General features: G+C 34.5%; 1 protein-coding gene across 1 annotated transcript in view; it reads left to right on the forward strand.

Annotated features, from left to right (window-relative positions):
• The first annotated feature begins 536 nt into the window (after positions 1-536).
• Positions 537-15,438, forward strand: part of LOC139133975 (neurocalcin homolog) — a 65,914-nt gene continuing 51,012 nt past the window's right edge. The window contains 1 exon segment of the mRNA XM_070700800.1: positions 537-690. The gene's annotated coding sequence lies outside the window, so the exon portion shown is untranslated.

Genomic DNA, 15,438 nt, shown 5'->3' on the forward strand with positions numbered 1-15,438 from the left:
ATAAGGTGACGGTTTCAGAGCATAGATTTATTGCAATGATTAGCCTTCCATGATAGTGACCTAACACCCTGTGTAACACATACATAGGATCATCTTTACTGTCGGAAATCAGGAAGGGCAAACGTGACAGAAATGATAGAATGAAACTAGGCATTTAACAATTGGCTGTACAATTTTTCTGCCTGATTAAAGTACCGTATGTGGTGATTATATGAAGGTTAACATATGATTGGATTTCCTCTCTAAATTTAAAGGGTCTCAAAGCTGTGAATTAACAATGTACTTCTTCTAGCTTCCATTGTTACAAGTGAAATGCAATTTTGTATCTGTTGAATATGAGGTCTTTGAGGGCTGTCGTTGACAAGAAAGATGAGATGGTGTCATTGTAATTCATTTTCACTGTTCTCATCAGTCACGGTTGAGGGGTGTTGTGCACATCCAAATCAGCTCTATAAGCAATCAAGTGGAAGCTGATTAGCTGTGGCAACATTTGGCGTCACCTGCATGCATAATGAGCTCTTTGCATCACTTTTGCACAGCATGCTGGGTAATCATTGATAGTGCAGCCTGTGGCTATTCAAAACAGTGTCGGGTAAAGGTATCTCCAGTTTGCTTTCAATTGGTGTGTCTGCCATTGTGCACTGCATCAACTGGCTGTTGATATGTGAGCTAGCTAACGACAGCAAAGAGGTGGGTTCTGTATTTCCGCTTAAACTAACCTAATCATGAAAATATTGGTTTTGAGTTTCAGAGTGCGCTGAGAAAGCAGCCTTAAGCAGGTGTGTAATGTACCGGTACATAGCGTACAAACAAGCCCTGTGGTATTTCATATTCATAATCATTGCAGTCAATGCTCCATTCACCTATTCAGGGGCTGCCACCTTTTACCTCCGTTATTAAGGTACCAGCACTCTAATGTTTACTTTTGTACCTGCATCTACTCTATGAATTCCGCCAACAGCAGTGTTATTTGAACAACATCCAAAAAGCTTGCCACATTGGGGAAAATTCCACATGCAATATTACTACTGCGTTTGATGGCTTTGATAAGGTAAAGCAGATGATCAGTGGAACAGAAATATGTCTCTGAAATATCTTCCACGCTCTCATAATCATGGTAAGAAAACGTGTCATGTTAACAGGGAATTATTTCTCTTGACTTAAATTATGCATATGGCAAAGTAATTATTGTAGAGCTAATCAAGAGAAAGCGGCATGATATTGAAAATTAGAAATTAAATTTATAATAGTGTGTTTGCTACCATCAATGTGCCTTTAGGCAATACATCTTTAGCAAAGTTTATATTGTGTTTCATTTAAAGAAACTGTAAGGTTGTTTTGTTATGTATGAGTACTTAATTATACATGTAGTCTCTTAGTTGATGATGGTGATGCCTAACCTATCAAAGCTGATTAGGTATTGCCATGGAAATCACAAAAGTATGTCATTTAGATATTGATGATTCAGACATAACGGTAATCGTCGTCTTGTCTCTCCTGGCTTTTCATTTCTCACAGGAAATATTGGATTACAGGTACTTGTTGATAGCATATTGCAAGCCACATGTTAGCTGCTTTCTGTTCATATTTTCAGCCATTGAAATAAAATATTTTCATGAATACTGTGAAAGTAATTTATCAAAATTAAATCTTGCCATGCCTGTACAGTCTCCTTAAATGATGATGATTTCTTTTGGCCATCCTCATGTTTATTAGATGCAATCAGCATTATTTACCTCATCCATGTCCATTCTTTGCATAGATAATGATTTCTAATATCAGGGATGTGAAGCTTGTCAAACACGAACATCGGCTGTCATCCCTTAACTGCTCGTCTTTTCAGACTACTTTCTGGAATTGCTCGTCTTATCACTCTTATATTTGCAGTTCCCTCGTTAAAAGTTGTGGTGAAGTTTTCCTTGCATATCTGTCTTTTGAATCATTTTTAAGGTGTTCACAAAAAAGTTCCAAACTGCGTATATGTGTTATTATATTTGTTTGTTGGAAGGATCGTAGGGACACAGGTGACCTCTGAGATTTGTTAAAATCATGGCAGTACTGTCAAATGTTAGAGTACTGTTTATTCTTTCGAGTAGTTGGCAATATCAGCAATAATTGAACAGGCCATGCTGTTATTTTCTCCTTCAATAACAGTTATCTCTTATTCCCATGTTTTTGAAGTGCAACAATCCTGTCAGTGACTATATTTTACATAGACGATCATTTTTGATGTCAGGAATAGTGGAGATTGTCCACTTAGAATATCAGAATGTCATAGGGCATACGGTATACTGGTAGTTTTGTTCAAAATGTTTTGGAGTTTGACATGGATTTTGTATTTCTAGTTTTGAAACATTTCCTAAAATGAAAAGACTCAACAGCAACTCTCGTGTGATAACTTCCATGTTTGGTTTGATTTGAGAGGTTCCTTGGAATGTGGATGGCGTTCTTCAGATTTGTAACATTTTACGACAAAACTACAGTGTTGTATTTTTCAGGATATTTTGCACTTTGGTCATAAAGAACCTCTATTGAAAAATGGCCAATCAGATTGTCTGACTTTGATGATAACTTAGACTCACAGGTTTCTATGGTTTCTGTTATTTAGGTTTACTACAATTTTAATGAAATGTTACTGAAATTTTAGAAATTCTCTTCTGCAAATAAACCATTGTAATGACTCTCTCCATTACTTCATCTCTATAGTAGTATCATATTTTATTAGTGTTTTATTTGGGTACAACCAAAGTGAGTTGGCTTTTGTCAAATTTTTATGAAAAAACTTTCCTGTTTGCAATATCAGTATTTGCTGATTTTGTTTTTTTTTCTGTACATTATTCAATATCATGGCATATCCCGTAAATGTTTTGCATAAAGATGTAGATTAGAACTAAAGCTGTATTATAATCTCCAAGGCTACTTTTTAATGCATGTTAAATACATGTATATGTATCGGCTCATGTATAATCCATGTTCAGTTTGTAAACCATCTATCACTTCTGCTACATGATCGAGTGCTATTTAAATATAGTATCTCATGCATGGTTCCTATGAATCAGTGTACTGGCCCATCAAGTCAATAAGTAAAGAAAATAAAGAAAACCATAAATATATTGTATTTTTTGTTTCCACCAGAACTTTGCTTAGATTATGCAATTTTCAGTATATTGAAGTTTAGACATAATACTTCATTTGTAAAAACGTCTGTTCAAAATTGTCATTAATCTTTTACCCTTTGAGTGCTGTAATGTTTCCCACTAAAATTTCACCAATTATTATGAATTTTTTCTGCAAGTTTTTCAATAATTTTTGACCAAATGAACATTATGTTGCGTCGGCTGCAAGTTTTTATCAAAAATTAGGCAAAAATGGAAAAAATTGACTGGGGTTTATTTTATATGCAGGCGATAAAAATTGACTTTGGTGCTCGAAGGATTAACATCAACAGCATTGGCACAACATACACATAGACCAATTTTCTAAGGGTTATCAGACTCCCAGTATGAAGTCTTTCCATTTCCAAACGATCAGCTAATTACTTGTAATTTCAGGCAAAGGCGATCTCTTAATTCAAACAGAGCTCTAATTAAAGAAGAGTTGAAAGGTCACGGATTTAAATTACTCATAATAGACTTGGTACCATCAGTAATTGTCGTGACACATTGCAATTCGTGATTATAGTAATAATTGAGGTAGGGTAAACAAAGCTTTTAAGTGATGACTATTACATCACAATTTAGCTTTAATTACCATGCATTGCAAGCAATATTGTACCTTCACTTTTGATGCAGTGCTTTTACTAGCTCTTTTAATACTGTTGTATTAAAAGGTTTATTGTTCACAGTCACATCAGTATGCAAATACATTGCAGTTAAATGTAACTCATCCATACTGTTAAATATAATACCAGTAGAGTGTGTTTGTTATAATATGCAACATTTTTCAGCCAGTTTGCTCACCATCTACTTTCTGATAAACTTGCAAATTATTGTGCTATATTTTGACATTGTACTAGATGCCATCTCAATTCACTATGTGATTTTTCATCGCAAAGTAAACATTCAAACCTGTATAATGCTATATACCAGAATGGCTATAGGAAACAGGTGATCAAATTTTGAAGCTAATTGTCAGAGCGGTCAATATTTATCTGTGCACTGGGTAAACGATCCATCATTAATATGTCAAGATAAAATGAATAAAAGATAATAGTACAATAAAAGCTAATGGTACGTGACAAATATCGGAGCAGAACTATTAAGTAAGATACTAGTACTTGCTATTATCTGTGTCAGTAGTCTACATGATACATGTAAATATTTCCCCTAAATCTGGTTTTCAAATAGTAGGTACCTAGTATGCTAATTTATAAGCGGTTACAATAGTCACTTGACCCTGGCCATGTCAATAAGACTCCCTGTGTGCCATTTTCTGTACATTGAGGATTTGTACTGTGAAGACCAGCAACATGTTTATTCATATCAATGCTGGCATTTTTTTTAAAATTCATCTGTTTGTGTCTTTGTTTTAAAGATGCAAATCACAGTGTTGAGAAAGTAATATTTAAGCTGATGCTAAGAATTTGTTATTTATACTAATATTGATGCAACATTTCATTTATTTGCCTATTTTCCATTTATCTGTTTATTTGTAAAAATATGTATCAATTTGAGTTTTGGACAATTTCAAATCTCAAAGACATGCATACAAAGCAGTTTGAGTTATTAATTATCTGGTCCATTGATCAGTAATTTAAGGTGTGCACCAATTTAATAAAATGGATTTCAAATTTAACATGATCTTTGCTTACTACTGTCTATGGAATTGTGGAAGTATGGTGAATTAAGTCAAGTTTCCACAAAAATATTTCATTTGAACAGAAGATTGTCGGTCTACCTATTAGGGTAATTGAAATTCAACAAGTAGCAATTTTAAGTAACAATTTTACATTTTCTCCATTGTTATTATATGAGCACCAATGTAATAACAGTAATTTTTCACCCATTTACTAGCATGGTTTAACCCAAACCCACTGTTGTCAGAGGTGATTGAGGAACTGTTTACAGGGAATTAGGGTGAACAGGTTGATCTTGTTGACTAGTTGCTGTGTGTTTTGCATGAGGACAATCAATTGCATATCACGCTGCTTTGAAGTGGCGCAAACCGACTGTTTTCTTCAACAGCAGCAGTTGATCAATGTGACTGCCATACACCGTGTGAAATTCTGTTACACAAACAGGAATAAAAAAACACTGTTACAATGGTTTATGTGCATCAGTGCGGAACATAATCTCCTGTACTCGTTTCCTTTCTATATTTTACAGTCTCGTGAACTTCTTACCAAGGTCTTTGACTTATAGGAAACTTTATCTCAGTGTATCAAAAATCAAAGCATCATTGTAACATTTCAGTTCTGTATCATCCATTGTCATGATTAATACCCATACCGGTATATCACCCATTTAGATGTAAGTATACACAGTTTGTAGCCTATTCTCCAAACCATTGCCTTTGACATTCTCTGATGTGACTTTGAGATACTCCAGCCTTGCATATACAAGTTACTGTGTTTGAGGATTTTTTGCTGTACTCTCAGAACATCAGGACTGGCTTCTCTTTTGGTCAATTTTCTGTTACTATGTGATTGATGTTCTAGGGTGAACAAAATGAAAAAGAACAGGGCAGTCTAATTATCAGGGATTCAATTGCTGTGATATTTTTATTCTAAATTATGCTTGATTTTGGCATGTATGCAAATCATCAATAAAGGAATGTCATTGTGCATGTCTGCGTTGTTTATTTGTTCCATTCAAAAGGGACTACAGAAATTTTCACCATTGTTCTCGCTTGTAACTGTTTATCAAGTTTTTCATAACTTAACACCCATGTCTTTTGTTAGACAACTATGGTAGTATCCAAGCTTGTCTTTCCTATGCTGTTATATTTCCTAATGTAGATTTTGAAAGCATCTCCTTACATCGTTTTGTTACTATAATTTACATTTGTCAGCACTGAAGCAGAACAAGCTGCAATAAGAGGAAGTAGATACTGAAAAGTAGATGGAAATTGCCCGTGGCACTTTTCTTTTAATTTAAATACGTTGAAGTACATCTAACCTTTTTACATACGTACCGGTACGTATTAGTGTCGTACGGAATCATACCTGATACAGATCGAAGCCTACTTCGGTTGCCATGTTTGTAAGATGATTTTCATTCAAAGCTTTTTGTGTTCAATCCCATACATGTAGCACTGTAACTCTCTGGTTGAAGCTTTGTCTGTTATATTTGTTACTTCTTCTAAAGTATCGTAAGTGAATCCCATATCAAATACTGGTATAAAATCAGTTGTCTACAATTTTACATAAACACTTGACGTCTTGAATGGGTACTTAGAGGTTTATGGTTATACTTTTTTCAGTTTCTTAGCTAGCTGTGATGTGCCTTATCTATACATTCCCCTGGTCCAACCCTGGTATGAGTAGTATTTTCTGGTAGCTTAAGGTTCAGATAGACTGTAGCAAGGAAGAAACTGCAGCAAAGGCTTGGTGGTAATTCAATCATACAGAGAAAACTGCTGTAGGTATATGCAATTGTTGGCTACACAGCTCTCAGTGTTAGAAATCTTTCCAGACATACTGATGTACCACGAATATAAAGTTGTACTATCTTTAATGATGGTTGTATCATCACGTGCACCAGACTTTATAGTAAAGTTCATTCAATACTGTAGCTATATCCATTTTCAAATCATTTACCATATGAACATTGGGTATTGATGATAATTTTGGTGTTAGTAAGAAGTTTATTATCTCATTAACATATCAATAATATCATTATGTGAAAATACATACTCTCTGTATCCATGTTTTGATTGATTATACCGGTACATCTAGGCTTGACTTTTGATATCAACAGGTAGTCGTTCGTCTAGGACTATCCTCACAACAAACACGCTGTTGCATGGAAATGTTATCCTGTCCAGAATGCCATTCAGGTGGCACAACTAGAAATGGAAACAAACTCTATTTAATTTTGCTGCCAATATGAGTCTGTTACACTGTAAAACAAGGTTTTATACATACCGCGGTATTTTCCAGTACATTAAAGAAATCCATTTTACAATGCCCATTCAACAGCTAAATGTCGCCACTTCTTTCAGAATGGCAAAAATATTTCAGTGTAAGCGCATTAAAAAGATCCATCTCAATTAGAAACACTTTTTAAGTAAAACACCGCAATCCCCTGTAAAAAGTCTCTAAATTCATGTCCACTAAAATGCACATAGAAGCCTATTTTCAAATTTAGTCAAGCGGAACATTCATTTCCTGAATTCTCCACAATTCATCATGTTCATCAAATGCTGGAAAATATGGCCACACAATCTGCACTGAAGAATGCTGAATTGACATTTATAGATTCTCAGTAGTCTTCACATAATAATGGCGTCATGCCTATTTGTGCTTTCAGTCTGTGCAGTAGAACACCATGTAAAATGTTTTATGTACGTCATTTCTCAATTTTGGAAATATTTCAGATTGTAGTAGGATTATTGTTATATTTTATGAAAAAGTAATTCAGCTACTTTATGAAACTACATGGACTTGATGTCATATAATTATACAGCTATATTATACAGCTGCTTGCCGCTATTGTACAATGGTGATAAAAACTCATGATCAGGATAATATTTCGAATGGTATTTCACAGGAAAACTTAGTCTTAAACTAAGTAAATATTCAATCCGATAGAAATCTGAGAATTGCAACACTTCAGAGATTTTACAGCTGTAACACTGGCAAAGGAAATATTTGCATCCATAGTACTGTCTGTGATCATGGTAGCATTCATTGCATGTACTAATGATGTTTTCATGTCAAAACTGGTGATCAATCAGTCAATACCATGGTCGCAGTCAAATCCTATTTGTTCCATTCTATGCGTCATCATATTGATTAAAATGGAAGGTTTGTAGGCAATAATACGTGTTGCATATACTTAACCCCTGGTATTTTGACAGTACAAATTGAATATTTATGAAAGACATTTGATACTCTGCCAGTAAGTCTTGTGATAGAGTTGCGTAATTGCTGCAGACAGTGTTTGTACACAGACAAAGAAAAGGAGTTCCCTGGATCTTCTAATTCATCTCTGCCCTGTATTATTATTTTTGTGATAGTGGAAACAAACACATGGAGAACTGCACAGATTTCTAGTATATTCTGTACAGACAATCTTCTTTATTGATCTCTTTTGTTGTAGAATTTCTAAGGGATATACCCAGTATCATGCATACACAACCTTTTGCTTTATACATTTACAATCAGCTTCGTAGTAATTATTGATGATACCACACCCAATATCATGCTCATGAGACATTTGCGCACAAAGCTGTTCAGTTACAGTGACTGTTTCCAGTCCTACCATCGTTGAAGACTTGTAAATGATAATTATTGCAGAAGAAACCAACAAACAGCATCATTAATACAACTTGTAGGTCTTTTTGAAAGTTTGAAAACATACCGGGGGTATTTGAAAACCTCATCAAATCAGTGGTAAAGAACTCTATGTAGACCTTGATGCAAATAACAGAAAAGTGATGATTGGTGTTCTGAAAAGAATGAGCACTGGCAATCATCATTATATTCTGTGGAAACATGTAGTTCATGCCTAAAAGCAAGTACCGGTACATGGATAAGTATTAAGAAAGTACAGTAAGTAAGGATTGACACAAGCTGTAGATTTACAGTCACTGATGCCCTTAGACTGTATGAAGTACATCACAAACAGCAAATGAATTTAGTAAGATTAAACATATGCTGCAGTCAATCAAATTTATTTCAAACCACGTGAAACCTAGCAAGTTTGTGCAAAGTAAAGCCATCCTTTCATAACATCCTGTTTTGACAAAGCAGCTGCCAATTTTGTAGTTGTTGTAGAGATTTTTAAAAAATCCATATTGTTCTGTGTTTTTCAAGGTGTTTCAGATTCAATCAAATTATGTTGATGGAGCCAAAATTGACATGTTCATAGGATTTGAAATTTACAGATTATGAGAAGCCAACAGTATAAAGGAAGGATGTGTAAACAGTACACATTGCCATATGCAAGAAACACATTGGGAACATTGAGCATGAACAGCTGTACGTTTTGAATCCTACGGTATTGCCACAAACCTCAGTGCAATTGTGAAGTCCAGCATTTCCCTACAAGTATCACCTATTATTTAAACCTCACCATCAGAAACAATAGGATGCAATCACGGCACAGTGTCGAAGGTTTTCATTTTCAAGGTACATAAATGTGACCTCATTGTCATCGAAATAATAAATGAATGTGCTTGTTCATTACTTTCTGTTGGTTTTATATCTGTTAGACATTTGATTACACTGGTAATAGTATTCTGATATGCTGGTTTTATGAAGTAAGATGGTTTTCAACCTTGAGATTATTAAGCAAACATTCATAGTCAGTGATCAGGAATGCTTTTTATACTGGGTAGATCTACAAGAAGTAAGCATGAAGCCAATTGCTAACTCTGAGTTTCTTTTACCCTCATAAGATGTCGAAAACAAAATCTAAACATTAACAACTGATATCTTCTAAAAATGTAGTTTTTGCCTATGTACTTCAATAACTTGGAAATCAATCAACACTCTGGAAAAACACTGTGATTGTGGAATACATGCAAAATTTCGTACAAGAGAAACAAATTACCCAATATCTCGTGACACTTGAAATTCAAAATGGCCGCTATCTCTATGTTAATTCTATGGGGAGAAATTATCTTTTGATCTTCACAGAACCAAGCCTGTTAAAACTGTATTTACTACATGAACTTTAAAATGAGCCCTCACAAGTGGTAGGTCAAAAACATATTGTAAAAGTTTGAGTCCAAATATCTTTCCTTAAAGTGTTTTCTACCTTTAATAAAGAAAGGGAGGACAGAAACTTAGTCTGTTTGTAATTGCCAATGCAAGCAATATAAGCTGCCAGAATGGAAGCAATGCCAGTTTGATCAATTACAAAGCTCCTCCCTTGAGACTCTGCATGCATTAATATTGATAGTGTTTATATTCAATTTATTTGATATCTCCAAGAGGATGACACGCATGATTGATATGGTCGCATTTTCAAACTGATTAATAATTTTCACTAAAGTGGGCTAATATAACCCATTTCCATTTAATGCTTCATGGCAAATATTGATTCACCTTTTAGACAACGTAGCTTGAAATTGCCATAACGTTCATGGCATAAAGTATGTCATGGCTTTAAGTGCAAGAAAGTATCATCAATTTTAAAGATACCAGTATGTCAGTATTCCATGCATTGATCAATTGTTACTGATAGTCACTGTCATTCAGTGTATTTAGATTTATTGTTGAACCAATTGAAGTCATCATACATCTTGATCAGAAACTGCCCTTGTATTGGTAACGTTTATCACATTACAACACTGCACCTTCCGCTCTGCAAGACTGGCGACCATGCAAATATCAAATTAATGATATTTTATTTAAAATTATGTCTGTTGTATGCAGATTAAGTTGACAAGAATTGTAATAAGAGAAATCGATGTTGAATTTAACAACAAACCACTTTAGGACTTTACCGTGGATGTTTTGAAACATACATACAGAATTGCAACTGTATAACCGGTACATTGTAGCCACTTTGTGTATCATTTATTATCTGTATGTGTGTTTATAATAGTACACTGCAAAGCTCAACCAGATATGAACTGAAAATGCTCACGTGTTTCATACAGTTATGTGTTACTGTAAATTTGAACCTTTGCCACATGTTTGCAACTTCATTGAAAGTATTATGATCAACATAATGAACAATAATCACCGCCGATTAATTCTCAAAGGTCATGAAGTATACAAATATGTAATTAGCTGAAATAAAAATATTAAAGTTCTTTGACTGCTGTCATTGTATCACCATTTTATATAGCAAGTGTAATTCAAGCCATATATGCCGAGTTGCGAAAGCTCATTAGATATGCAAATTGTAAATTAGCTGACATGAAAATGTGAAATGACTTTCGATATTGTTTTAACCAGGTATAATCATCAATGTTGTCATGTTTTGCCAACTTTGATCAAGTAAATCCCAGTATATATCCCTAATAAGCAAAGTTCATTAAATATGTAAATTAGGAATTGACTTGAGTAAAAATGCTTAATGATTGTCAATAATGTTGTATCATGGTATCTGCAATATATGTAGCAAGTTTTGTCAACTTTGGTCAAGTCAATTCAGATATATATCTCTAATTAGGAAAGTTCATTAAACATGCAATTAGGAATTGGCTGAAGAGAAAATGCTTAATGACTTTCAATAATATTGTATTACAGTGTCTGAAATGTATATAGCAAGTTACATCAATTTTGATCAAGTCAATTCAGATGAATATCCCTAAGTATGAAAATTCCTTTAATATGCAAATTAGGAATTGGCTGAAGTAAAAATGTTCTTTGAAGTTCAATAATGTTATATCACAGTATCTTTTATGTATATAGCAAGTTTCAATGACTAAAATCAAGTTAAATTGTATTGCTAAGTTATCCCTATATACCAAAAATCAGACCTCCAGCTCTATTGGCTGGCTCAGAATTAGATATGCACATAATTAATTAGGTACGTCATAAGGTCTCCCATCATACCAAATATGAAGGGTGTAGCACTTGTGGTTTACTTAGTTATGGCCATATATGTATATTTGAGGTCAAAGGTCATCGGGGTCACATGACATTTTGTCAAAAAAATTGTATTGCTAAGTTATCCCTATATACCAAAAATCAGACCTCTAGCTCTATTGGCTGGCTCAGAATTAGATATGCACATAATTAATGAGGTACAGGATGTGATGTCATAAGGTCTCCCATCATACCAAATATGAAGGGTGTAGCACTTGTGGTTACTTCGTTATGGCCATATATGTATATTTGAGGTCAAAGGTCATCGGGGTCACATGACATTTTGTCAAAAAAAATTGTATTGCTAAGTTATACCTATATACCAAAAATCAGACCTCTAGCTCTATTGGCTGGCTCAGAATTAGATATGCGCATAATTAATAAGGTACAGGATGTGATGTCATAAGGTCTCCCATCATACCAAATATGAAGGGTGTACCACTTGTGGTTACTTAGTTATGGCCATATATGTATATTTGAGGTCAAAGGTCATCGGGGTCACATGACATTTTGTCAAAAAAATTGTATTGCTAAGTTATCCCTATATACCAAAAATCAGACCTCTAGCTCTATTGGCTGGCTCAGAATTAGATATGTGCATAATTAATGAGGTACAGGATGTGATGTCATAAGGTCTCCCATCATACCAAATATGAAGGGTGTAGCACTTGTGGTTACTGAGTTATGGACATATACTCATATTTAAGGTCAAAGGTCATCGAGATCACATGACATTTTGTCAAAAATTTGTATTGCTAGGTTGTCCCTATATACCAAAAATCAGACCTCTAGCTCTATTGGCTAGCTCAGAATTAGAAATGTACATAATAAATGAGTTGCAGGAGATGCCAAGGTCAAAGGTCAAGTGGAATCCCCAAAATTGTGGAGAGCAATTTGGTCCCCTACTGGCCATTGTCCAATAGACGCTGGCTGTCTTGGACTTTAACATAGGCCAGAATAAGCCATTGCCATAGCTTAGCTGCATAGGTATAGGGGAGGTCAAAGGTCATAGAAAAATCAGAAAAATAATACTTTAAAAATCTTCTTCTCAAAATTGGCAAGACCTGTGACTTTGATATTTGGCATGAAGGAGCAAGGCTATAAGGTCTAACCAGGGTTAGGTTGGTAGCGGGTCGAGTTGACTGGGGTCGAGTTGGTTAGGGGTCGAGATGTCCAGAAACCATGGTCATCATGCTTCCCATAGACTACCATGTATCACAAAAATTAAAACTGTGATAACTTCATTAATATGCAAGCCACGCCCACCAAAACCTTTTCAGTTCTAGCCATTTGAATTCTGAAGATGTCTACCAAATTTGACTGAAATACGTTCAGCCGTTTTTGAGATAATGGGGATACAGACACACGGACACACACACACACACACACACACACACACACACAGACAGACATGGCTAAACCATATGCTCACGTGTGTGAACACGTGAGCAAAAAATGACTGTGTGTATCACTTCAATATAAATATGCATCATGGGTTGTAAAAGTAGATTGGAATTCAATAAAGTGAATGTGATATGTTTGAAGTGTGCACAAAATGTATGATAAAAATCTGACTACCAGTTGGTTCATTTTTGAAATCCTCATTCGTATAACTTTCAAGCTTCCACTGCATTTAGTCAATGAAGACTTTATCTTGTTCCTATAGATTACTATACCGGTACATTCTATGCATAATGCCCTGGGTCACATCCATGCATTAATTTGCCATTAGTAAATGCACAAATATGCAATAAATGACTATTCATTGCCTAATATGCGTTGTTCAAAAGAGTGAAAATTTATGAAAAGCAACATGTCAACTACCCTAGTCAATTTGGATAAGATAATACTCAGTCCCTTTAGCTTGTAGATTTTTTAACCAAATGTAGCAAAATGTGATCAGATTTTTCAACAATAAAATTCTGATTTCTTGACTGAAATTTTCATTTTAAAGGTGGCATAATTTTTGAAGGTATCAAGGTGTGTATCAATGTGAATGAGAAAAGAAAGCTTTATCTCTGAATAGAATTCTTCACTAACCTTAATGATGATAGTTGATGACGAGCTCTCTCACATGCCTTGTTGATATACTGGTACACTGTAACTCTGCCCACAAAATTTGTATTTGAGTATCAGAGATTAACTACAACCAATTACAAAGTGTTAATTTGTTTTTCTGTGTATTAATTTTATAACAGTATTATTGTTGGATGTACTGGTGTATCATGGCTGAAGTCCTGCCCATAAGACATCACACACCTACCTGTACTAGGATACTTGTACCGCTACTTCAGTTCATATTTTTCTGTGCACTTAGTCTTTGATCACAGAATTTCTGTCATGGCTTCTAGTTCTCTGGGTGTGTACGGTACTGCGGGTACAGTAACTATAATCTATGTCATGTCACTCTAATTAATTTATGGCATAATGCTAGAGTCTGCAAAATTTCATTGGAATTTATGATATTAGCTGCAGGCAGATCACAATATGTACCAGTACAGCAAAAAAATACATACATTAATGTCATAGTACTTTCTTGATGACATTAAATACTAATGCACTAACATTATTGCTATCTTAAGGACTGTCATTTACTGCCATACCGGGTAATATCTATACCCGGTACCAGTATCTGATAATCTAGCAATGAAATTGCCCTGTAGCACTATGCATTCTTTTATGATATCAACCTACGATATATTCCAACATACTCTCTGCCAAAATGGTGCCTCCATATGTCGTATAAAATGAATTGTAAAACAGTCCTCATTAGCATGTGAGTGAAATTCGATATTATGGTCACTGGTGAGTCCAATAATCATCATGACAGACTTTACTGGCCTCATTAATTTTTATTGTCTTACTCGTAAACTTTTATTGTCGTAAGATCATGCCCATGTTGTTTCATACAGGTATACAGAACAACTGTAATAGCATGTATTGCATTAATATTCATCCCTTTTGTAACATAGTTTTAAAAAAATCAAATACGGTATCTTCATAATTGTATCCAGGAGAGATGCAAATAGGGTTAAGAGTTGCTACTGCTGAAAAAAAGGAACAACACAGCAAAACTGAAACAGTTCTGTTTAATATACCGGTAGTCTGGTACAATAAATAATGCTTTATGTGTGGCTCCAACCAGGTGGTTTGTACTTTTTTCGTATGTTTTCTATACATGTACTGTATTGATATATAAGGGTGGAGTGTACATGCTTGATTTATTCAATATACACTGTATATGTCACTTGACAATTGATTTTGCAAGTCTGAAGATTTTGTTGCAGAGAAACATTACATTTACAACTCCAAATAAATCCATTATCATACCACACAATATGCTGTAATGTCTTTGCATTGCATATACCGGTACTAGTGTTCGGAATCTCTTCAATTGAATGGGTCTTTCAAAAATTAGATTAATAGTACCAAATTAATTCATTCCCTGCAAAATCAATATCTTATCTGTAGACTTCCTCTATCGTTGATTATAAATATCACAAATGCTTCAAAATATTCATATGTTAAATATGCATGTGGTGACTTCCGATTGATTGAAAATGTCTCTGAAAAATGTTTTCTCAAAGGAGACATTAGGACAAATTTGGATTATTTGTGTCCGTTTACCTAGAGATGCGAGTCTGAATTATATGAATTACATCGTTCTGACTGATTTCATCCAATCCATTAGACAGAATACATGAGTCAGCAACCTCACTTCTTGTGCAAGC

This window comes from Ptychodera flava, chromosome 5, assembly GCF_041260155.1.
Source record: "Ptychodera flava strain L36383 chromosome 5, AS_Pfla_20210202, whole genome shotgun sequence".
In the NCBI taxonomy this organism is placed as follows: Eukaryota; Metazoa; Hemichordata; class Enteropneusta; family Ptychoderidae; genus Ptychodera; species Ptychodera flava.